This window comes from Drosophila takahashii, unplaced genomic scaffold (genome assembly GCF_030179915.1).
Source record: "Drosophila takahashii strain IR98-3 E-12201 unplaced genomic scaffold, DtakHiC1v2 scaffold_83, whole genome shotgun sequence".
NCBI classification, from domain to species: domain Eukaryota; kingdom Metazoa; phylum Arthropoda; class Insecta; order Diptera; family Drosophilidae; genus Drosophila; species Drosophila takahashii.
In genome coordinates, this window is record NW_027221763.1 from 24,244 (window position 1) to 51,885 (window position 27,642).

The window sequence follows — 27,642 nt, forward strand, 5'->3', positions numbered from 1 at the left end:
AATAGCTTCAAAGGCCGCTGGCAACACTAATCACAATAACGAGATCATGTCTATAATAGAAGAACTGCGAGAGGCTAAAATTATATACTAATTGAATAAATAAGGTTCACAAACTTTAAATTACCTTATAAACAAAATGTCTGTCGACAAGTTTGGTCACTTTTCAGACGAAAAAGAGCACACAGATATTTTAAAAAGGGATATTAAAACTGTTGTGGGGTTGTACATTGATGGCGACGAAAACCTGAGTACCCAACAGAAACGAATTAAAAATTGTGGGAGCCCAATAGATTATTCGGATGCAACGACGAAAAATATGTCGATGAAAACTTGGAGACGTTAAAGAAAGACCTTAATACGAAAATAAATACATCCCTTAATCGAAGACTTTCTAAAATAACTTCTTTGGAAAATTTAGTTCAAGTTAATAATGGGAGGGTTGATAATGTTGATAAAATCCTATCCAATATGTTAACAAAGATTAATAGTATTGAGAGCTATGTTTATAAATATGTTACTCAACCGAAATCAGTTTTAAAATCACAGACAGTTGAAATAGAAGGTACTGCAACTCCAATAGTAAGAAAGTTCTAGTACAAAAAATATGAGTGATAAATTGGGTATTGTTAAAGAAATTCATGCTCCGTGTCGACGTAATTTTAAACGTCGAAGGGTAGTGACAAAGGGTATAAATGATCTCTGGCAAGCAGATTTAGTGGAAATGGGAAAGTATTCAAAGCTTAACGGAGGATATTTTTATATTTTGACTGTTGTGGATTGTTTTAGCAAATATGCCTGGGGAGAAGCATTAAAATCAAAAAGCGCTAAAGATGTCTCAATGGCAATGGAAAAAATTTTCAAATCTGGACGTGGAACTCCAAAAAATTTACAAACGGATGATGAAACTGAATTTTTTAACAAACAATTTAACGCGTTAATGAAACAATATGGAATAAACCATTATTCTACCTATTCAATTGTAAAAGCTTCAATTGTGGAACGCTTCAACAGAAGTTTGAAGGAACTTATGTGGCGTGAATTTAGTTTTAGCGGAACATACAAGTGGGTTGATATGTATAAAAAATTAATTGATATATACAACAAAAGACCACATAGAACAATTAAGGTCGCCCCAATTGACGTCAATTCTTCCAATGAAAAACACATTTTGAAAACAGCCTACAATCATCTCAAAATGTTTAGTGTGGGGAAATTGCGTAATGGAGATTATGTACGCATCAGTAAATATAAACATGTGTTTGAAAAGGGGTATACACCGAATTGGACTACACAAATTTTTAAAATAACAAGTGTGAAAAACACATACCCTACCACATACTTGTTGGAAGACTTTGAAGGTACTCCAATACAAGGTGGATTTTACAAAGAAGAACTTAAAAAAAACTCGTTTCCCAGACAAATATTTAGTGGAAAAAATAATAAAGAGAGACGGGAATAAAGTCCGTGTACGTTGGTTGGGGTTTTCAAAAAAATATGATAGCTGGGAATCTAAAGATAATATTTTATAGAGCAACTCTTATTCGGATTGAATATGATTAGACCCGCATACACAACTTTAAGCAAAACAAAAGGTGAGTTAAAATACTTTAGTAATTTTATTAATTATATTTTCACCTCTTTCTCATTTCAGTTGAATATGTTCAGCTTTTATCATCTAACGTAGTTTCAGCAATTGTAAATTCTAAAATTACTTATAGTTTTAATTAATCTGATGATGAAACATAAACTTAAGTTTATTATTATTATTTATTATCTAAAACAGAAAGGGAAATCAAAAAAATTATAAAGATAGAGATAAAAAAATCAGCTGAAGAAGATGATGAGTAATGGGGAGAAATAAATAATTTGATCCACAGTCGATGGTAGACTTAACAGAAGTTACAAAAGATGTGACCTGCGTTTACAAACTTATGAATTGCTTATTTAAAATGTTTTGAGGAGAGAGCAGTATAGCAGTTGTGATTTTTATCAAAATGACAGATTGTGAGGGATATTTTAAGATCCCTGCTGAATGTATGAAAACTCTGAATATATGAGAACAAAATAAGAACAAGAGAGAAGTCGGGTGCCCCGACTATCACTTACGCGTAACTCAGCTAAAGGGAGTGCGAGGGAGATGGATATATGGAATGTATGAAAACTCGGTGGCTTTTCATCCATTTCGGTTTATATTAATTTTAAATATGAAATTATTACATTAAACAATTATAGTTAATTTAAATATTTTAATCTTTGATTTAAATATGAAATTCTTTTTTAATGACGTAAAATATTTAAAGTAAATATGATTAACAATGAATCTAATATATTGGACCTTAATTGAAATGTTTTCAAATTATATCATGCAATGATTTTATATTTAATTTAAATATATACATATATACTATGAATCTTTGCATTCAATATGCAGATATTTATTTTAACTAGTGCATTTTTGTATATTGTTTAGATTGGAAGGGAGGGAAATATGTTGAACCTACTGAAACTACAGGTAGCCAAAATAAAAGTCTTTAGCCTAGTACTCACTTGAATCAAAAAGGCAACGAAACGAAAATTTCTATACAAAAATGACAGGCGGAAAATTTCGTGATCAAAATGTTGTATGGAGATTTTCATTTCGTAGGCTTTTCGATTGAAGTGGTTACTAGGCCTTAAAAGAAAAAAATCATAACCAGGTAGGAGAATAGAAATATATGAAATATAAAGGGTGTCTAGAAAATAGATATGTTTGCTGTGGTAGGCGTGGTTAGAAAAGGAAGGAAAGAGTTGAATCTAGAATAATTGTTTCAATTAGAAGAAATTTAATATATTAATCATCAACTAGTTTAGTATGTGTTAAGATTATAAAGTGTAAAAAGATTCTACTATCATAAAAGTAGCCTAAAATATCAAAATGAGACGACATTTTAAGATGTATACATTTTTGTTTTCTAATTATTTTTATTTTTATTTGTATTTAACAGGAACGGACGTTTCATCAAATGTTCAGACAGTGGCAATTTTCGAATAAAAACAGGTTTTCTTTCCATATTTATATTATTAGTATATATAGTATAAAATCCTCTGTAATTTATATATTAAATTAATTTCTTCTACGAAGTTTGCGTGGTTTCCGTAATCGTCCTCATTTCCGATTGGATTTCCGTTTTCGTTCCTCTATCCAGCTGTAGTGGATATCGAGTTCTCTATACCATTTAATCTCCTCCTCGAGCAGGAGTATATTATCCTCCAATGATAGTATCGATGCCTTCATCGTTTCTACCTCCTGTATGGATTGTTCTACTTTAGATGAATCGACCTCTCTTGCTTGATTAAAAAGCGTCTCCAGCTTTGCCTGCTGATCAAAGGTGAGATTTTCAATAGGTATTAACTCGCAGATTCCTTTAGCATGTTTGTTGAACGCACTCGATCTCCTTTCCGCCACTTCTTCCTTTTTGATGAATCCCATCTCAATCCACTTCTCACATTTCTCGTTTAACAGCTCGAGGGATTTTCCAATGATTGGCTCCATATTTATAATTTTCAAGTGCCCAACTGTCATTTCATATAACAATACATCTTTTTTTCCACTCAAATTTGCTATTTATCGTGACCAACATTTGACCTTTACAAGAATTTTACCTTATATAGATATTGCTGTACAACCCTTTTGTATCATCACTTTCTGTATTGCTGTCGGTAACCATCACTTTAGGATTATTACCTGGTTATCAATAGTACTCCTGCTTAATGACTTTAAAATTATGGATGACAAATTTTTACTAACCCTCTGACCGTTTTTTATTTATATTCTGTTAACTACATCTTTATATTATTTTTATGAATAGATACATTCATAAGAAATTGTTCTTCTTGTTTCCGACTGTGTTAAACTGTTGTTGACAATCTTGACATTGGGATTATTATACACTTGACCTCTTTGTTATTCTTAGACCTTGTAATATTGTTAATAACTGTGGTTATGGGATACAAGGCTAGCAAGTGGCGATAGTGAAAAATGTATAATGGAATCCGCGATACGAACCGAGATATATAGGAAGGAAGAATGAAAATAATAAATATCTAAAATAATAATAGCTGATATACTACACTTGTGGAATGAGATTATATGATACTTTTTAATCTTGTTGGGAGATATTTGCAAATAATCGGAATGGAAAGATTTAATGGTATTTATGATCAAATTATAGGCGTGATATACTTAACTTTCTTGTTTTTGTTTCGTTACAACAATGTAATGAGTATTGAGTAGGTGTAGGTAAAATAGTATTTTATATTAATATTCTATCTATATTTTGCATTCAATATTCATTTATTAGTTTTCTATGTTTAAGCAGGTTTGAATAATAAGAATAATATCTCAAATATTAGTATTATTCTGTGTGTTAAAAATTTTGATGTTAAGTTTTATGATAATTGTTAGCTAATCAATGACGAGAAAATGTGTTATGTTTAACAGGTCTAAGGAATCCGGTTTCCATATTGTGTACACATTTTAAGGGCGGTTTTTCTTCTCTAAGCATTGGTTTTTAAGTAATTTAATGTCAGGAAGTTAATGTTATATACCTCATTATAAATTTGAGACCAGATATGATAAGAAATATAACTATGAAATTGATTAATATGTTCAAGAATTATTTTAACTGATGCCTTGTTACTATTAGCTGTTATTTGCTGGTTTTTAGTTGTTACTATCTGTTTTATTTGTTGTGAGATGTTAAAGATATTTTATAGAGAAAGAGAATAGAAAAAGAAGATTAACTTCAATAAATTAATTAATAAGTAAAATTATTGAAATTTATAAACAATTAAATATTAATAAATTAATTAAAATTAATAAACAAAATTATCTAAAAAAAAAAAAACAAACAAAAAATATTACAATAAATACGACAAAATTTCTACAAGCTCTATGCGAGTCTTTTTTGTCAAATCTTTATTGGCCATTTGTTGAAAGGAAATAACCTTAGAATCAATTTAACACGTTCTGGGGCGGAAAGAAAAATCGGTATTTGAAAATATTTTCCCACATCTGAGAATCATTAACTTGTGAGATTTGTTTCATTGGACGTTGTTTTAATTTCTTTACTAGTTTTACAATCATAGGATACATATTTCCCTAAAATGATCGGACATGTTTGTCTTAGTTAACAATCTTTAAATACTTTGGGTGTATGACCTTTCTCACGTACATAGGAATCACAGTTGAGTATTAATTGCTCATAATGAGGAAAAAAGTCACGTGATCAATATTGTTGCATGGGGGATGTTGAGGATGGACGAAAGGTGAGCTACATTTTCTCACGTGGGTGTGCGAACTTTCTCACGTATGTACAATGTACATAGAAAGCCCAGTTTAATATTAATTGCTCATAATGAGGAAAAGGTCACGTGATCAGCACCAAATGAATATAAATTGAAAGCCCCTTATCATTGTTATTGATCTTTCAAATCAAAACGAATCAATAAAAACTGTTTCTATTGATGTGAGAATTTCAACAGAACTGAGGATACCAAGTCATGAAAATACCCAAGCTTTTTGTCTCTCATACATGATCGTTTAGAATAACCCTTTAAACGGACTTGTACAACGAGTTGTTTAACATTAGGATAATGATGAAAGATATTGTTTCAGTTGATAATATTCTTTGATAATATTACTAATTTCATTCTATAGGAAATGAGAATAGTATTTGAACAAGATGCTAACTTGAATAATAGTTTTGTAATGAAACAACCATAGGATTTCACTTTACTAAATACAAAATCTCGAAAGACTGCAATTTGGTTAAGCAATAAACATCATAACATCGTCAACATCGTCAGCTCATTAATATTGAGGAAATTGATTGTCCGTCCCTATACAGGTTTAGGGGGAAACCGGTTTCCATATTATGAAACACATATTAAGGGCGGGGTTTGTGCTCTAAACAATGCATACATTATTTTAAAATTTATTCAAGATTTTAAGGAGGACTTTCAATATCTCCTAAACACAAAAACGATGTTTATGAGTCAAGGTGGATATGATCTTAAAACTATGAAATATGGTGAGCACTTTACATTTTGTAATCCCGAGTTGACACCAGCAACATGCGCCTGCCACTTCTTTGCAAATCGTCGGGATGGAGCCAGAAAATGAATTTCAATATATAATGAAATATTTTTAGAATCCCAAAATAAATGAATAAATATATTATTGTGTTACAAATGAAACAAAGTCTTTTTGGAGAATGGAGAATGGACTAATTGCGGGATCGCGATTTCAACCCCTATTATGGCACGTGTTAGAGTTAGCCTTGGGCATTGGCGTAACGTTTATGATCTTATCAAAGAGCGCGCGCCTTGAGGCTTGTGTCTTTTATTGCGGTCGGGAACTGTAATAGGTGCGCAGGTTTGGGTACCCCTTGTGCGAGTCCCTTTTCTGACATCTTGTGATCAATATTGCTACATGGGGATGTGGTGGATGGGTGGAAGGTGAGCGACATTTTCTCACGTGGGTGTGTGGCCTACATAGAAAGCCTAGTTGAATATTAATTACTCATAATGAGGAAAAAGTTTCTAGCAAATTTATCATTTGTCTAAAACTTCTTAAAGGGGATGATTGCGAGGAAGGGATGGTCGTGGAATAGCATGATCCCCCATATGAAGGGGGGATTACTGTGAGAAGTTGCTGTGAAGGAACTTTAGTTCGAACTGAAAGACCACTGGATCAGCAACATCAGCAACAAACGAACATCAATAATCAACCAAACAACAAAACAGCTATACAGTTAAACAACTAGAAACCAGCTAATAACAACTAATCAGTTAAACAACAAAAAACAGCTATACAACAACTAATCAGTTAAACAACAAGCAAAAAACAACAGTTAAACAGCTAAACAACAAACACCTAATATCAACTAATCAGCTAAACAACAATCAGCTAATAACAAGTAATCAGTTAAACAACAAGGAACAAACAACAGTTAAACATCAAGAAACATCAGTTAAACAGCAATAACGACATCAAGAAACAACTACATCATCAAGAAACAGCTATATCATCAAGAAACAACTATATCATCAAGAAACAACTATATCATCAAGAAACAACTACATCATCAAGAAACAGCTATATCATCAAGAAAGAACTACATCATCAAGAAACAACTATATCATCAAGAAACAACTACATCATCAAGATACAGCAGTTAAACAACAAAACATCATGAATAACAACCACGTGTGTTTCCTTAAAGAAAATGGTGATTTCATTTTTGAGGATCATCGGCAGTCTCTGGAGATGATTTTCTCCAAACTTCAAGGGATGGATCGAGTCGGTGAGAGAGAAACTAGGTATGGTGTACATATGCTAACATGTCCCTGGGCCGACGATGACGTAAGAGAGGGCCTGGATACTTGTCAATGTCACCAGGCACCATACATTAGAATTAAAGCTATTAATTTAATAAAGAAATACAAAAATCGTAACCTTAAATTTAAAAATAAACAATTTTAAAAATCTATAGCTATATATATTTGTAAAAATATTAAAAAAAAATATATATATAATAAAAATATATTTGAACTTCAAATTTGTATATTTTTTTGTTTGGGGGATGTGTTTGTTTTCAGCTATTTCTTTTGAATGTTCTTTTGCTATTGGGGTGGGTGTTTGCTTTTAGCTGTTTCTTTTCAGTTAAAACTATTCTATAATTGTTTTCAATGCCAAGCAAAGGGACCCCTGTTCAAGGGTGTTCTTGGTTATAGTAATTAAGTGACCAAAGTGATCACATGTGAACGTGTAAACAGCCTGTGACGTAAACAGCCCGTGACATTTTCTAGTGCTGATGCTAAGTAAAAGGTCACTGATCCACTAAAAGGGTCGCTAACAACTACCTGTTGCCATCCTGATCACACCATATTAGCATATAGAATTCCCTTCCGTCGTATTTTTTATATCTAAGTAACGGTCACCCGCCGTACTCCAGGAAACACCACCGGCCAACTCCATAATCCATTTCCCTAATTAATTTTACTAATTTGGGGACTATATTTAGAACTCTTTCATATATTTTAACTTAAGAGTTAAACAAATGTTTTCATATTTAGTGTATAAAAAAAAAACCTATTACAAAATTCCAAATAAACATGAGCTAAATTCAAATTTACATATTCTTTTTGCTTGGGGTAGGTGATTGTTTCTCAGTGGCAAGCAAAGGGATCCCCTATTTAAGGGTTTGTGTCGCTTGCTCTCAACAACTTGTTTTTTTGATCCCACCATTTCGTGATGTTATCCAGTATGATAATTAAGTGACCCCGTGCACGTGTGAAACAACCACTGAGCAACTAAAAGGGTCGTTTGCTATTAACAACCTGTTGCCACTCTGATTACACATATTTGGCCCGTGAACAATTTTTTATCCACCACTAAATTTAGTTCCCTCGTATTATCTGAGTCTAAGCAAAGGACACCCGTCACACCCAGTAATTTCTCCCCCATTAACTAGGATAGCCCAAATATATCGCTATGATCACCTGACACACCCCAGTATATTCTCCCCGTTTAACTACGATAACCCAGATAAGCAAAGGACACCCGGCACACCCCAGTAATTTCTCCCCCATTAACTAGGATAACCCAAATATATCGCTATGATCACCTGACACACCCCAGTAACTTCTCACCCGCTTAACTAGATTCCCTCCTCTCGTTTCACCCTATTTTTCTAACTTCTCCCACGTTCGATCCCGTCAACCTACTCGTCAACCACTTAAGCAGAATGCCTCCCCTCTTTCACCCCATTTCCTAGATACAAAAGCTGGATATAACTATTGTGGACCCTAATTTACGATCACCCGTCACACCCCAGTAACTTCTTCCCGCTTAATAAGAGTCCCGATTTCTTAAACGAAATTCGGGGGAGCGAATTCCTGAATACAATTCCTAGATATAAGCAACTTATCACCCTAATTTACGATCACCCGTCACACCCCAGTAATATCTCCCCCGATTTCTGGACCGAATTTCGGGATTCCTGATTCCTGAATACAAACCCTACATACAAAAGCTGGATATAACTATTGTGGACCCTAATTAACGATCACTCGTCACGCACCCATTAACTTTAATTATCCCCCACACCTGTCACATTGTCCTGATTTATTACCCTAATTAGCATAATTAATTACCTCCCCCTCCACTTTTGTATCCAGCTTTTGTATCCAGAACTCTCATTTTCATACTACTATTGGCCAACTAATTTGATGATGATCATACATTGGATAATGCAACAACCTAAAATATACAATGTTGTACCTGGTTTCAGGTTAATGTTTTATATAAAATTATCAATATATATTAACAAACAAATGCCATTACAAATAATACTTTGATATATATTGTTTATATAAAACTAAGACATTTCGCAGCATTTATTTTAGGTATATAAATACATTTATTGAAGGAATTGATATATGCCAGTAAAATGGTGTATTTTTAATTTCTTTCAATAAAAACATATTTGACCAAATTTAAAACCAATATTATAAAACTCTAAGCGGTGGATCACTCGGCTCATGGGTCGATGAAGAACGCAGCAAACTGTGCGTCATCGTGTGAACTGCAGGACACATGAACATCGACATTTTGAACGCATATCGCAGTCCATGCTGTTATGTACTTTAATTAATTTTATAGTGCTGCTTGGACTACATATGGTTGAGGGTTGTAAGACTATGCTAATTAAGTTGTTTATACAAATTTTATAATAAAATTTTATAAGCATATGGTATATTATTGGATAAAAATAATTTAATTATTTTATTCATAATATTAACAAATATATGAAAAACATTATCTCACAATAGTAATTAAACTTTGAGAAAAACGAAGAGGAATATTTTCTTTTTCAATCAAATAATACTGAGAAATGTCTAGCATAAAATATTATCTAGAATTGTCTCTTATTAATGATTTGAAATATGAAAAACGTTGACAATATTATTATTCTTCGTTAATTCGTTACAAATAAATGCCATTAATATATATATACGTCAGCTTTAAACGAATTTAATAAAATGTTTTATCATTATATATAAAGAATTAATTGCAAATAAAAGTTATATACAACCTCAACTCATATGGGACTACCCCCTGAATTTAAGCATATTAATTAGGGGAGGAAAAGAAACTAACAAGGATTTTCTTAGTAGCGGCGAGCGAAAAGAAATCAGTTCAGCACTAAGTCACTTTGTCTATATGGCAAATGTGAGATGCAGTGTATGGAGCGTCAATATTCTAGTATGAGAAATTAACGATTTAAGTCCTTCTTAAATGAGGCCATTTACCCATAGAGGGTGCCAGGCCCGTATAACGTTAATGATTACTAGATGATGTTTCCAAAGAGTCGTGTTGCTTGATAGTGCAGCACTAAGTGGGTGGTAAACTCCATCTAAAACTAAATATAACCATGAGACCGATAGTAAACAAGTACCGTGAGGGAAAGTTGAAAAGAACTCTGAATAGAGAGTTAAACAGTACGTGAAACTGCTTAGAGGTTAAGCCCGATGAACCTGAATATCCGTTATGGAAAATTCATCATTAAAATTGTAATATTTAAACAATATTATGATAATAGTGTGCATTTTTTCCATATAAGGACATTGTAATCTATTAGCATACCAAATTTATCATAAAATATAACTTATAGTTTATTCAAATTAAATTGCTTGCATTTTAACACAGAATAAATGTTATTAATTTGATAAAGTGCTGATAGATTTATATGAATACAGTGCGTTAATTTTTCGGAATTATATAATGGCATGATTATCATTGATTTTTGTGTTTATTATATGCACTTGTAGGATTAACAATGCGAAAGATTCAGGATACCTTCGGGACCCGTCTTGAAACACGGACCAAGGAGTCTAACATATGTGCAAGTTATTGGGATATAAACCTAATAGCGTAATTAACTTGACTAATAATGGGATTAGTTTTTTAACTATTTATAGCTAATTAACACAATCCCGGGGCGTTCTATATAGTTATGTATAATGATATTTATATTATTTATGCCTCTAACTGGAACGTACCTTGAGCATATATGCTGTGACCCGAAAGATGGTGAACTATACTTGATCAGGTTGAAGTCAGGGGAAACCCTGATGGAAGACCGAAACAGTTCTGACGTGCAAATCGATTGTCAGAATTGAGTATAGGGGCGAAAGACCAATCGAACCATCTAGTAGCTGGTTCCTTCCGAAGTTTCCCTCAGGATAGCTGGTGCATTTTAATATTATATAAAATAATCTTATCTGGTAAAGCGAATGATTAGAGGCCTTAGGGTCGAAACGATCTTAACCTATTCTCAAACTTTAAATGGGTAAGAACCTTAACTTTCTTGATATGAAGTTTAAGGTTATGATATAATGTGCCCAGTGGGCCACTTTTGGTAAGCAGAACTGGCGCTGTGGGATGAACCAAACGTAATGTTACGGTGCCCAAATTAACAACTCATGCAGATACCATGAAAGGCGTTGGTTGCTTAAAACAGCAGGACGGTGATCATGGAAGTCGAAATCCGCTAAGGAGTGTGTAACAACTCACCTGCCGAAGCAACTAGCCCTTAAAATGGATGGCGCTTAAGTTGTATACCTATACATTACCGCTAAAGTAGATGATTTATATTACTTGTGATATAAATTTTGAAACTTTAGTGAGTAGGAAGGTACAATGGTATGCGTAGAAGTGTTTGGCGTAAGCCTGCATGGAGCTGCCATTGGTACAGATCTTGGTGGTAGTAGCAAATAATCGAATGAGACCTTGGAGGACTGAAGTGGAGAAGGGTTTCGTGTGAACAGTGGTTGATCACGAGTTAGTCGGTCCTAAGTTCAAGGCGAAAGCCGAAAATTTTCAAGTAAAACCAAAAACGCAATATATACAAATCAAGCTAATATAATATACTTGAATAATTTTGAACGAAAGGGAATACGGTTCCAATTCCGTAACCTGTTGAGTATCCGTTTGTTATTAAATATGGGCCTCGTGCTCATCCTGGCAACAGGAACGACCATAAAGAAGCCGTCGAGAGATATCGGAAGAGTTTTCTTTTCTGTTTTATAGCCGTACTACCATGGAAGTCTTTCGCAGAGAGATATGGTAGATGGGCTAGAAGAGCATGACATATACTGTTGTGTCGATATTTTCTCCTCGGACCTTGAAAATTTATGGTGGGGACACGCAAACTTCTCAACAGGCCGTACCAATATCCGCAGCTGGTCTCCAAGGTGAAGAGTCTCTAGTCGATAGAATAATGTAGGTAAGGGAAGTCGGCAAATTAGATCCGTAACTTCGGGATAAGGATTGGCTCTGAAGATTGAGATAGTCGGGCTTGATTGGGAAACAATAACATGGTTTATGTGCTCGTTCTGGGTAAATAGAGTTTCTAGCATTTATGTTAGTTACTTGTTCCCCGGATAGTTAGTTACGTAGCCAATTGTGGAACTTTCTTGCTAAAATTTTTAAGAATACTAATTGGGTCAAACCAATTAGTTCTTATTAATTATAACGATTATCAATTAACAATCAATTCAGAACTGGCACGGACTTGGGGAATCCGACTGTCTAATTAAAACAAAGCATTGTGATGGCCCTAGCGGGTGTTGACACAATGTGATTTCTGCCCAGTGCTCTGAATGTCAAAGTGAAGAAATTCAAGTAAGCGCGGGTCAACGGCGGGAGTAACTATGACTCTCTTAAGGTAGCCAAATGCCTCGTCATCTAATTAGTGACGCGCATGAATGGATTAACGAGATTCCTACTGTCCCTATCTATAGAGATAGATGTACCTCTTAAGGTAGCCAACTGAACGGACGTGCTTTTAGTCGTGCTGCTGACAGTCGGGTATTTTGTGTGGTGAATTCGCGAGTTTCGGCGCTGGAAAGCGTTTTAAAATTTGCGGTTTGTGAAGGTGAACGGCTGGGTGTAAGAATCGAGTTTGAAAAGTGAGGATAAGGGTGGAAATTCGCAGTTTTTCGAATTGGGAATTTTCCATTGCGCCACGTGCGTTGAGAGAGTGCGCTCTCGCGAGTGCTCTCTGGAGAGAGGCGTTAGGCACAAGTGCGGGATTTCTCTCGTACGATCAGCTGTGCTAGCGGGAGTGTGTACGGACTAAGTGGTTGGTGCCATTGCTAAGTGCTGCCAGATCGCTTGAAATATAATTTGGTGAGTTACTTTACCAAGTTATATTTTTGGGTGGTTGCCGATAGATGTCGTCCGCAATGGACACCATCGAGTCCGGAAGCGAGTCGGCGAGCAGTCGCAGTAGCAGCGCTACAGGTCGGGGTAGGGGTCGCCCTAGAGGGAAACGCGGCCATCAGGGGAAGACCCGCGATGCGTCGCGAGCCAAGGTGCCGGCTGTGGATGGGGCCTCTGGTGGCCCAGAGCCCGTTGTCGAGGAGGATCTTGATTCTCTCGAGATGCCGCCGCCTCCTGCACCCGCTGGTAGGCCCGTTGCCGCCCCTGGCCATACTCCTGACAATGATGCCACCGCATCTGCTGCCGCAAGGATCGCGGATGCTGCTGCCGCCAGGATCGCCGCTGCCGCCGCTGGAGCTGAGGTCGTTGTCCCCTCGCCCGTTGCTCACAAATCGGAGGACTTTGCCATGGAGGTTGTAAAAGCAGGCTCAGGCCGCGTCGCTGAAGAGCTGGCGGCGATAAGGGAGGCATTTGTGTTGCACTCCGCGGCCCGCCTCTCACAGAGCGCCATCAAGGAAGTGATGAGTATCACAGCGAGATACGAGGCGTTGATTTCCGCGCTGAATGTTCGGAACGCCGTGCTTGAAGACCGCTTTAAGCAGTCGGTTAAGACGCTCCCGCCGCCACCCCAGCGACCGGTTCCTGCTGCCACCGCGCCGTCTTATTCAGCTGCATACCCAAGCCTGCCCCAGCCCTCTGCTGCACCGGTCCCACTGCCGCGTAAGCCGCGGGAGACCTGGTCGGCAGTCGTGCACAGCGCGGACCCGAATATCTCGGGGAAGCAGCTCGCTGAGAAGGTGCGAAAGGAGATCGCCCCAGCGCTGGGTGTTCGCGTGCACGAGGTGCGAGGACTGGCACGTGGTGGTGCGGTTATACGTACCCCGTCGTCAGGCGAGCTGAAGCAGGTGATGGCCAACAAAAAGTTCCAGGAGGCTGGGCTGCAAATCAGCAGGACCCCACAACTGAAGCCGAGGATAGAGATCCGGGATGTGGACACCGCCCACAAGCCCGAGGACTTTATGGCGGAGTTGTATAAAAACAACTTTGCCGACAGGATGGAACTGGCGGAGTTCAAGAAGGCTGTGCGTCTGGAAAAGCCCTGGTCGCAGGCCAATGGCGCCACGGTGACCGTGACGCTGGAGGTCGACCCAGTGGGCTTGGACGTTCTCGACGGGGCAAAGGCATACATAGGATGGTTTGCCTACAACTGCCGTGCCTTGGTACGAACCTACGCCTGCCACAGGTGTGTTGGTTTCGACCACAAGGTTGCGAGCTGCAGGATGTCCGAGAAGGACAAGGTGTGCCGACAGTGCGGGCAGGTTGGCCACAGTGCGCGGGGCTGTCCCAACCCTGTGGACTGCCGAAATTGCCGCTTCAAGGGCTACCCGTCAGCACATCACATGCTGTCTGCTGGGTGCCCTGTGTATGCGGCGGTGCTGGCGCGGGTGAATGCTAGACACTAACCATGTTTAGCTTCATCCAGGCAAACTGTGGCAAAGGACGAGCTGCGACCATCGAGCTCGGAGTCCGATTGCGTGAAAGCAGGTGCCTGTTCGCACTGTTGCAGGAGCCCTACGTCGATGTGAGCAACGGGAGGATGGATGAGCTGCCGGAAGGTATCAGGAGCTTTACCGATAGGAAAGGAAAGGCAGCCATCCTAGTGAATCACCAGGATGTCATCTGTATGCAAGTGGAGCCCCTCACCACGGATTACGGCGTATGCGTGAAAATTATAGGAGGATTTGGCTCAATCCTTCTATGCTCCGCATATTGCCAGTTTGATGGCGACTTACCCTTGTACCTCACGTACTTGGATGCGGTCCTGCTGCTGGCCAGCAGAACTCCCGCAATCCTTGGCCTTGATGCGAATGCAGCATCCCCCATGTGGTTTAGCAAGCTTCCTCCCAACGCGGAGGGACTTGCTAACTACAATCGGGGTGAGCTGCTGTCTCTGTGGATTGTGGAAAAGGGAGCTGCGGTTCTAAACCAGCCAAGTTCGGTGTACACGTTCGAGTCCATGAACGGACGGAGCGACATCGACGTGACGATCGCCAACACTGCAGGATCTATGCTGGCCACATATGAGTGGAGAGTGGACAATTGGGAGTTAAGTGACCACAACATCATTACTGTTGTGGCCAACTTGACGACCGATACAGCCGTTGAGAGCCTAGCTCCGGTGCCGTCCTGGAACTTCTCCAATGCACGTTGGCGGTTGTTCGAGCAGGAAATGGTGAGTAGGGCAGCCGAACTTCCGGAAGACTTCTCAGAATCGCCGCTGGACCAACAAGTCTCTACCCTTCGCAGGATCGTCCACGAAGTGTGCGATCTTGTTTTGGGTAGGAGGACGGCAGGATCGCCGAGATCCAGACCAGGTTGGTGGACCGCTGACCTAAGCGCGATGCGCCGCGATGTCAGGAGACTTAGGCGCCGTCTTCAGGATGCCAGACGTCGTCGTCACGATGACGTGGCCGAGCTAATTGTGGTCGAGCTGAGACGTACCTCAGCCGCCTACAAGAAGCTCATCCTGAGGACAAAGGAGGACAGCTGGAGACGCTTCGTGGGAGAAAATTCACACGATCCCTGGGGGCGCGTCTACAAGATGTGCCGAGGTCGCAAGAAACGGACGGAGATTGGGTGCCTTCGCGTTAATGGCGAGCTGGTCACCAATTGGGGTGACTGTGCGCGTGTGCTCCTCCGCAACTTCTTTCCGGTTGCGGAGTCCGATGCACCGATTGCCATAGCGGAGGAACTCCCACCGCCACTGGAAGTTTCTGAGGTTGGTGCTTGTGTCGCCAGGTTGAAGAGCAAACGCTCGCCTGGCATGGACGGCATCAACGGAACGATTTGCAAGGCTGTGTGGCGCGCCATACCTCAGCACCTAACGGCGATATATTCCAACTGCATCCGGTCGGGGTACTTCCCTGCAGAGTGGAAATGCCCACGTGTTGTGGCTCTGCTCAAGGGACCCGACAAGGACAGGTGTGAGCCATCGTCGTACCGCGGAATTTGCCTACTTCCGGTCTTCGGTAAGGTGCTAGAGGCCATAATGGTTGATCGTGTGAGAGAAGTTCTTCCGGAAGGCTGCAGATGGCAGTTCGGTTTTCGTCAAGGACGTTGTGTGGAGGATGCTTGGATGCACGTGAAGAGCAGTGTTCACGCCAGCCCGGCGAGATACGTGCTCGGCATTTTCGTGGACTTCAAGGGAGCCTTCGACAACGTGGAGTGGAGTGCTGCACTGCGCCGATTGGCCGAGTTGGGATGCCGAGAGATGAGCTTGTGGCAGAGCTTCTTCTCCGGCAGGAGCGCAGAAATCCGAAGCAGTTACGAGACCGTTAATGTCCCGGTAACTAGAGGTTGTCCGCAGGGGTCAATCAGCGGCCCATTTATTTGGGATCTGCTGATGGATGTACTGCTACGACGCCTTGAGTCGTACTGCACACTGAGTGCGTACGCGGATGATCTGCTGCTTCTCGTCGAGGGAAACTCCCGGCTCGCGCTGGAGACAAAAGGAGCGCAACTAATGTCCATCGTTGAAACGTGGGGGATGGAAGTCGGCGTTGCCGTTTCCACCAGCAAGACGGTTATTATGCTGCTAAAGGAACCAAGAAAGCTACTCGCTCGTGGCCCGAATGGAGTGCTTCGACGCACACCTGCGGTAAAATTTGCTGGAGCAAACTTACCGTATGTTAGCAGCTGCCGGTACCTTGGCATCACAGTCAGCGAAGGCTTGAAATTCCTCGAGCACGTCAGAAATCTCCGACAGCGTATGACTGGAGTCGTTGCAGCATTGGCGCGTGTGCTTCGAGCAGACTGGGGCCTCAGTCCTCGAGCCAGGCGGACCATTTATGCCGGACTCATGGTGCCCTGTGCACTGTTTGGTGCCTCGGTATGGTATGTCACTACGACGCGGCAAGAAGGGGCCAGAGAGCACCTCATTGCCTGCCAGAGGCTTATCCTTCTTGGATGCCTTCCGGTATGCCGAACAGTGTCCACTGTGGCACTGCAGGTTCTTGCTGGCGTTCCCCCGTTTGATTTGGCTGCTATGCAAATGGCAGTTAAATACAAGCTTAAGCGTGGATACCCGTTGGAGGATTACGATCTGCTGTATAGTGAAGACCTCACTGGTCTAAGCTGGGAAGAGAAGATGGTGCGTATGGAGCAGTGCCTACTGCACAGATGGCAAGACAGATGGGATGACGTAGATGCATCCGGACGGGTGACCTACAAGTTCATTTCAGATGTGACTTTTGCATTTCGGAATCCACACTTTGGATTCCCGATGCGCACCGGATTTTTAATCACAGGACACGGATCGTTGAACGCATTTCTGTATAGCAGAACGCTCTCGGACTCTGCCGCATGCTCATGTGGCGATCCATTTGAGGATTGGCAGCACGTCTTGTGTGACTGCCCCCTCTATGCAGATTTGCGCGACCTCGATGGACTTGGAGTGCAGCGAAATGGCGAAAACCGAACGTTTGGAAGGATTCTGGAGGATGAGGACAGGACTCGACGACTCAATGTGTTTGCTGATGAGGCGTTCCGCAGGAGAAGGGACTTTTAGTCCATTTACTCTGCTGTGTGGCTAGCGGCGAAGAATACTACCACAGCTTGTCATAGCTTGTCGTAGGAGGCGACTAATATGACATGGGTGCCCTATCCGAGCTTGTCGGAGCTTAAGGGGTGAGGCCTACCGATCCTGTAATTTCGGTACCACGGGTTGAGCAGCTGTCCAAGGCTGCTCATTGAGGTCGGCCCCCATGTGGGAGTATCGTGGTGGCTGTGGTTGACACCCATATGCGGGTAGAGCCTTCGGGTTCGACGTGGAGTTGCGTCATACAACTCGGGTGCTGTGACCCAAAGATCAGTAGGGATTTAGATAGATCCCGCTCCTCAGCAAGGGGGAATGCTTGCCCGACAAGTAAGCATTCGAATTGCTACCGGGGTGGTTGCTATGTACATAGCTATAGCTTCTAGTCCGGGGCGTTGGTCTGGCGCTTAACCTAGACACATTGCACTATACACTCACTTGTGGGTGTATAAGAGTGCCGTGGTTGTAATCCCTTCAGTGTGGAACATGCCACGTTAAATAAGAGCGGAGGGATCCGATTCACACACTGTCCCTATCTACTATCTAGCGAAACCACAGCCAAGGGAACGGGCTTGGAATAATTAGCGGGGAAAGAAGACCCTTTTGAGCTTGACTCTAATCTGGCAGTGTAAGGAGACATAAGAGGTGTAGAATAAGTGGGAGATATTAGACTTCGGTTTGGTATCGTCAATGAAATACCACTACTCTTATTGTTTCCTTACTTACTTGATTAAATGGAACGTGTATCATTTCCTAGCCATTATACGGATATATTTATTATATCTTATGGTATTGGGTTTTGATGCAAGCTTCTTGATCAAAGTATCACGAGTTTGTTATATAATCGCAAACAAATTCTTTAATAAAACGGTGCATTTATGTATTTTTGATTTGAAAATTTGGTATAACTCCAATTACTCAGGTATGATCCAATTCAAGGACATTGCCAGGTAGGGAGTTTGACTGGGGCGGTACATCTCTCAAATAATAACGGAGGTGTCCCAAGGCCAGCTCAGTGCGGACAGAAACCACACATAGAGCAAAAGGGCAAATGCTGACTTGATCTCGGTGTTCAGTACACACAGGGACAGCAAAAGCTCGGCCTATCGATCCTTTTGGTTTAAAGAGTTTTTAACAAGAGGTGTCAGAAAAGTTACCATAGGGATAACTGGCTTGTGGCGGCCAAGCGTTCATAGCGACGTCGCTTTTTGATCCTTCGATGTCGGCTCTTCCTATCATTGTGAAGCAAAATTCACCAAGCGTTGGATTGTTCACCCATGCAAGGGAACGTGAGCTGGGTTTAGACCGTCGTGAGACAGGTTAGTTTTACCCTACTAATGACAAAACGTTGTTGCGACAGCATTCCTGCGTAGTACGAGAGGAACCGCAGGTACGGACCAATGGCACAATACTTGTTCGAGCGAACAGTGGTATGACGCTACGTCCGTTGGATTATGCCTGAACGCCTCTAAGGTCGTATCCGTGCTGGACTGCAATGATAAATAAGGGGCAATTTGCATTGTATGGCTTCTAAACCATTTAAAGTTTATAATTTACTTTATAAACGACAATGGATGTGATGCCAATGTAATTTGTAACATAGTAAATTGGGAGGATCTTCGATCACCTGATGCCGCGCTAGTTACATATAAAAGCATTATTTAATACAATGACAAAGCCTAGAATCAATTGTAAACGACTTTTGTAACAGGCAAGGTGTTGTAAGTGGTTGAGCAGCTGCCATACTGCGATCCACTGAAGCTTATCCTTTGCTTGATGATTCGATAATAAACATAAATTTAATTGTGTTTATTTTGTTTGGCTTTTTTAAGTCAGAATATATATATATATAAAATATATATATATAAAATAATAATTATATTTAAATAAATTTTATTTAAATATATTTAACAATGGTAGCCATATGTATCGTCATCCTATTAGTGACGCGTATACAAATATTCTAAGTCCGAACATGCAAATAAGAGACATATGCAAGTATATGTACCTCTTAAGGTAGCCAACTGAATCGTCATCCTATTAGTGACGCGTATAAAAATATTCTAAGTCCGAACATGCAAATAAGAGACATATGCAAGTATATGTACCTCTTAAGGTAGCCAACTGAATCGTCATCCTATTAGTGACGTGTATAAAAATATTCTAAGTCCGAACATACAAGTAAGAGACATATGCAAGTATATGTACCTCTTAAGGTAGCCAACTGAATCGTCATCCTATTAGTGACGTGTATAAAAATATTCTAAGTCCGAACATACAAGTAAGAGACATATGCAAGTATATGTACCTCTTAAGGTAGCCAACTGAATCGTCATCCTATTAGTGACGTGTATAAAAATATTCTAAGTCCGAACATGCAAGTAAGAGACATATGCAAGTCAATGTTCCTCTTAAAATAGATGATTGAATCGTCATCCTATTAGTGACGTGTATAAAAATATTCCAAGTCCAAACATGAGTTATATGGATATGAAAATAATATTAAGTTCTAGTATGGATATGAAAAAAATGAGTTATATGGATATGGGAAAAATAACAAGTTCTAGTATGGATATGAAAAAAATGAGTTATGTGGATATGGGAAAAATAATAAGTTCTAGTATGGATATGAAAAAAAAATGAGTTATATGGATATGGAAAAGAATACAGAGTTCTAGTATGGATATGGAAAAATGAGTTATATGAATATGGGAAAAATGATAAGTTCTAGTATGGATATGAAAAAATATTGAGTTATATGGATATTAAAGAAATAATAAGTTCTAGTATGGATATGGAATAAAATGAGTTATATAGATATGGCAAAAAATTTAATGTTCTAGTATGGATATGAAAAAAATTAGTTATATGAATATGGGAAAATTTATAAGTTCTAGTATGGATATGGGAAAAATAATAAGTTCTAGTATGGATATAAAAAAATATTGAGTTATATGGATATTAAAGAAATAATAAGTTCTAGTATGGATATGGAAAAAATTAGTTATATTGATATGCTAAATAATGAGTTATATGCATATGGGAAAAATACTAAGTTGTAGTATGGATATGGGAAGAATACTGAGTTCTAGTATGGATATGGGAAAAATAATCAGTTCTAGTATGGATATGAAAAAATATTGAGTTTTATGGATATTGAAGAGATAATAAGCTCTAGTATGGATATGGAAAAAATTAATTATATTGTAATAGTAAATAATAAGTTATATGGATATAGGAAGAAAATTAGGTTCTAGTATGGATATGAAAAAAATTAGTTCTATGGGTATGGGAAAAATAAAAAGTTCTGGTATGGATATGGAAAAATATTAAGTTATATGGATATTAAAGAAATAATAAGTTCTGGTATGGATATGGAATAAAATGAGTTGTAGAGATATGGCAAAAATATAATGTTCTAGTATGGATATGAAAAAAATTAGTTATATGAATATGGGAAAATTTATAAGTTCTAGTATGGATATGGGAAAAAGAATAAGTTCTAGTATGGATATGAAAAAATATTGAGTTATATGAATATTAAAGAAATAATAAGTTCTAGTATGAATATGGAAAAATATTATTTATATTGATATGGTAAATAATGATTTATATGGATATGGGATAAATACTAAATTCTAGTGTGGATATGGAAAAAACGAGTTATATGGATATGGGAAAAATAATAAGTTCAAGTATGGATATGGAAAAAAATTAGTTTAATAGTTATAGGTATGGAAAAAAAATTAATTATATAGATATAGAACAAAAAATAAGTTATATGGATATGGTGGCATCAGTACGAAATATGCCCAATTTACATACACCGGAGCCGCAGTACGATAAATACCCAATATTTAGACGTCGTGGCCAAAAACATATATAGGGAGGCAGTGCTCGCCGACCGGCCGTATTGTTCAAAATTTATGTTTATCATATTATTTTGGCAATGCTATATATAAATGATATCTTATACATATAATTCAATTATAGCGATATGGAAATACCATATTATATGTATAAAGAAAAAAAATGTATAATAAAATATACATTGACATACAAATATGGCTAGTTGTATGGATATGCCGTATTCATTATATGGATACGGCATATAGATTATATAAATATGACCAAAAAATATTTTATATTGATATGGCAAATAAAGAAATTACTTGAATATGGAAATAAAAGAAGTTATATTGATATGGAAGAAAATAATGAGTCATATAGATATGTTGGCATCAGTACGAAATATGCCCAATTTACATACACCGGGGCCGCAGTACGAAAAATACCCAATATTTAGACGTCGTGGCCAAAAACATATATAGGGAGGCAGTGCTCGCCGACCGGCCGTATTGTTCAAAATTTATGTTTATCATATTATTTTGGCAATGCTATATATAAATGATATCTTATACATATAATTCAATTATAGCAATATGGAAATACCATATTATATGTATAAAGAAAAAAAATGTATAATAAAATATACATTGACATACAAATATGGCTAGTTGTATGGATATGCCGTATTCATTATATGGATACGGCATATAGATTATATAAATATGACCAAAAAATATTTTATATTGATATGGCAAATAAAGAAATTACTTGAATATGGAAATAAAAGAAGTTATATTGATATGGAAGAAAATAATGAGTCATATAGATATGTTGGCATCAGTACGAAATATGCCCAATTTACATATACCGGGGCCGCAGTACGAAAAATACCCAATATTTAGACGTCGTGGCCAAAAACATATATAGGGAGGCAGTGCTCGCCGACCGGCCGTATTGTTCAAAATTTATGTTTATCATATTATTTTGGCAATGCTATATATAAATGATATCTTATACATATAATTCAATTATAGCGATATGGAAATACCATATTATATGTATAAAGAAAAAAAATGTATAATAAAATATACATTGACATACAAATATGGCTAGTTGTATGGATATGCCGTATTCATTATATGGATACGGCATATAGATTATATAAATATGACCAAAAAATATTTTATATTGATATGGTAAATAAAGAAATTACTTGAATATGGAAATAAAAGAAGTTATATTGATATGGAAGAAAATAATGAGTCATATAGATATGTTGGCATCAGTACGAAATATGCCCAATTTACATACACCGGGGCCGCAGTACGAAAAATACCCAATATTAAGACGTCGTGGCCAAAAACATATATAGGGAGGCAGTGCTCGCCGACCGGCCGTATTGTTCAAAATTTATGTTTATCATATTATTTTGGCAATGCTATATATAAATGATATCTTATACATATAATTCAATTATAGCGATATGGAAATACCATATTATATGTATAAAGAAAAAAAATGTATAATAAAATATACATTGACATACAAATATGGCTAGTTGTATGGATATGCCGTATTCATTATATGGATACGGCATATAGATTATATAAATATGACCAAAAAATATTTTATATTGATATGGCAAATAAAGAAATTACTTGAATATGGAAATAAAAGAAGTTATATTGATATGGAAGAAAATAATGAGTCATATAGATATGTTGGCATCAGTACGAAATATGCCCAATTTACATACACCGGGCCCGCAGTACGAAAAATACCCAATATTTAGACGTCGTGGCCAAAAACATATATAGGGAGGCAGTGCTCGCCGACCGGCCGTATTGTTCAAAATTTATGTTTATCATATTATTTTGGCAATGCTATATATAAATGATATCTTATACATATAATTCAATTATAGCGATATGGAAATACCATATTATATGTATAAAGAAAAAAAATGTATAATAAAATATACATTGACATACAAATATGGCTAGTTGTATGGATATGCCGTATTCATTATATGGATACGGCATATAGATTATATGGATATGACCAAAAAATAATTCATAAAGAAATTATATGAATATGGCAGAAATAATTGGTTATATTAATATGATCAAATAATACTTTATATAAAAAAGTGAATATCTTTGGTTGGGTGGCAAAGAGAATTAAATATGCCCGATATATAGACGTCGTGGCCAAAAACTACTATAGGGTGAAGTGCTTGTCTGTTGGTCTATATATATACATATAATATTTTATGCGTACACATTATTATTATAGATAGTTAATATCTATCGTATGGGTGGCAAACGGAATTAAATAATTTCGATATTTAGACGTCGTGGCCAAAAACTACTATAGGATGGTCAGTGGTTGTCCACCAATTAATTATTGAACAAACCATATGAATATCATATGCTGTTGTCAATATAATGTATATCAATAATAATAAAAAATAAGGATGGTACAGTAAGTAGTCCATCTACTATTGAACAAAATATATTATAATATATACTTTTGTTATCAATAGAACAACATATATTAAAATCAAAATATTATCCGTATAAATTTGTTTCTTAAATGAAATTAAGACTTGGCTACGCGGTTAATATTATAAACCCATGATAATAAGGTGAAACAGAGGTCAAGTTTCTATTATATATAGAATAACAAATTGTTTCCGACTTTTATCGTTAATCTTTGGTGGCAGGTATATATGATAATTTATATTAAATTATTATATCCCCTGTCGTTTGGGCACAGAGTATCGCTTGCCGGTACAATGTGTTTACAAAAAGCATTATAATAAAATATAATTGCAATATTAGTGATCAAAATAATTTCATATGCGCTCGGTTTTATATCATATATTACCAGAGAGTTATATGGAAAAGATAAATTTTAAATTTATCATCAAAATGCAAATGATTTAACTCAATATTTATATTGGTTAAACAAAAATTGTACATGTGTGGATACAATAATTATGTATGTTGAACAAAAATGATATTTTAGAATGAAATATGTATATATAATATAATAAAAACTTATAGAAAGAACAATATATATTGAAAATTGTGTTATAAAAAAGTTGTACTTTTCTTTAACATCAATTATAAACTTGTTATATTAGTGGCGAAACAAGTAAAAATTAAAGAACGTATACGAATGCCATATAAAAATGGCCGTATTCGAATTAAAATAGAATTATTTCACAAAGCAAAAAAAAAATATTGAATTAAAATCAATATTTAAGAAAAACCGAACATATAATATGGAAATAAAATCTATTATATTTATATTACTAATTTCTATTCAAAAAATATCAATGAAATATGAACGAAAACATTATTCTGGTTGATCCTGCCAGTAGTTATATGCTTGTCTCAAAGATTAAGCCATGCATGTCTAAGTACACACGAATTAAAAGTGAAACCGCAAAAGGCTCATTATATCAGTTATGGTTCCTTAGATCGTTAACAGTTACTTGGATAACTGTGGTAATTCTAGAGCTAATACATGCAATTAAAACATGAACCTTATGGGACATGTGCTTTTATTAGGCTAAAACCAAGCGATCGCAAGATCGTTATATTGGTTGAACTCTAGATAACATGCAGATCGTATGGTCTTGTACCGACGACAGATCTTTCAAATGTCTGCCCTATCAACTTTTGATGGTAGTATCTAGGACTACCATGGTTGCAACGGGTAACGGGGAATCAGGGTTCGATTCCGGAGAGGGAGCCTGAGAAACGGCTACCACATCTAAGGAAGGCAGCAGGCGCGTAAATTACCCACTCCCAGCTCGGGGAGGTAGTGACGAAAAATAACAATACAGGACTCATATCCGAGGCCCTGTAATTGGAATGAGTACACTTTAAATCCTTTAACAAGGACCAATTGGAGGGCAAGTCTGGTGCCAGCAGCCGCGGTAATTCCAGCTCCAATAGCGTATATTAAAGTTGTTGCGGTTAAAACGTTCGTAGTTGAACTTGTGCTTCATACGGGTAGTACAACTTACAATTGTGGTTAGTACTATACCTTTATGTATGTAAGCGTATTACCGGTGGAGTTCTTATATGTGTTTAAATACTTGTATTTTTTCATATGTTCCTCCTATTTAAAAACCTGCATTAGTGCTCTTAAACGAGTGTTATTGTGGGCCGGTACAATTACTTTGAACAAATTAGAGTGCTTAAAGCAGGCTTCAAATGCCTGAATATTCTGTGCATGGGATAATGAAATAAGACCTCTGTTCTGCTTTCATTGGTTTTCAGATCAAGAGGTAATGATTAATAGAAGCAGTTTGGGGGCATTAGTATTACGACGCGAGAGGTGAAATTCTTGGACCGTCGTAAGACTAACTTAAGCGAAAGCATTTGCCAAAGATGTTTTCATTAATCAAGAACGAAAGTTAGAGGTTCGAAGGCGATCAGATACCGCCCTAGTTCTAACCATAAACGATGCCAGCTAGCAATTGGGTGTAGCTACTTTTATGGCTCTCTCAGTCGCTTCCCGGGAAACCAAAGCTTTTGGGCTCCGGGGGAAGTATGGTTGCAAAGCTGAAACTTAAAGGAATTGACGGAAGGGCACCACCAGGAGTGGAGCCTGCGGCTTAATTTGACTCAACACGGGAAAACTTACCAGGTCCGAACATAAGTGTGTAAGACAGATTGATAGCTCTTTCTCGAATCTATGGGTGGTGGTGCATGGCCGTTCTTAGTTCGTGGAGTGATTTGTCTGGTTAATTCCGATAACGAACGAGACTCAAATATATTAAATAGATATCTTCAGGATTATGGTGTTGAAGCTTATATAGCCTTCATTCATGGTGGCAGTAAAATGTTTATTGTGTTTGAATGTGTTTATATAAGTGGAGCCGTACCTGTTGGTTTGTCCCATTATAAGGACACTAGCTTCTTAAATGGACAAATTGCGTCTAGCAATAATGAGATTGAGCAATAACAGGTCTGTGATGCCCTTAGATGTCCTGGGCTGCACGCGCGCTACAATGAAAGTATCAACGTGTATTTCCTAGACCGAGAGGTCCGGGTAAACCGCTGAACCACTTTCATGCTTGGGATTGTGAACTGAAACTGTTCACATGAACTTGGAATTCCCAGTAAGTGTGAGTCATTAACTCGCATTGATTACGTCCCTGCCCTTTGTACATACCGCCCGTCGCTACTACCGATTGAATTATTTAGTGAGGTCTCCGGACGTGATCACTGTGACGCCTTGTGTGTTACGGTTGTTTCGCAAAAGTTGACCGAACTTGATTATTTAGAGGAAGTAAAAGTCGTAACAAGGTTTCCGTAGGTGAACCTGCGGAAGGATCATTATTGTATAATATCCTTACCGTTAATAAAAAAATTTGTTAATACAAATTTAATACAAATTACCAATATATATATATATATACATAATAATTATAATAATAATTATACCAAAAATATGATCTTAAAAGTAAAAGATCAAATAAATTTCGAACAAGCAAATCGAAATATTGTAATAATATAATATTATTACAAATAAATTAAATAGAAACAAACATAAAATTCGAACAAGCAAATCGAATTATTAATATAATAAAATATATTTTATATATTTATTATAAACTTTTGTGTGTATATGGACCATAATATACACGCGTTGCGAGATGTATTGGCCAACTAATTTGATGATGATCATACATTGGATAATGCAACAACCTAAAATATACAATGTTGTACCTGGTTTCAGGTTAATGTTTTATATAAAATTATCAATATATATTAACAAACAAATGCCATTACAAATAATACTTTGATATATATTGTTTATATAAAACTAAGACATTTCGCAGCATTTATTTTAGGTATATAAATACATTTATTGAAGGAATTGATATATGCCAGTAAAATGGTGTATT

At 37.5% G+C, this 27,642-nt stretch overlaps 2 non-coding genes and 1 pseudogene across 2 annotated transcripts; all 3 read left to right on the forward strand.

Annotated features, from left to right (window-relative positions):
• The first annotated feature begins 9,558 nt into the window (after positions 1-9,558).
• LOC138914711 (5.8S ribosomal RNA) lies at positions 9,559-9,737 on the forward strand. The gene has a single exon (XR_011420525.1). It is a non-coding gene; the product is annotated as a 5.8S ribosomal RNA (ribosomal RNA).
• Positions 9,738-10,135: 398 nt separating this feature from the next.
• On the forward strand, positions 10,136-12,889 carry LOC138914714 (large subunit ribosomal RNA; annotated as a pseudogene).
• Positions 12,890-25,078: 12,189 nt separating this feature from the next.
• Positions 25,079-27,073, forward strand: LOC138914719 (small subunit ribosomal RNA). The gene has a single exon (XR_011420531.1). It is a non-coding gene; the product is annotated as a small subunit ribosomal RNA (ribosomal RNA).
• Positions 27,074-27,642: the final 569 nt, after the last annotated feature.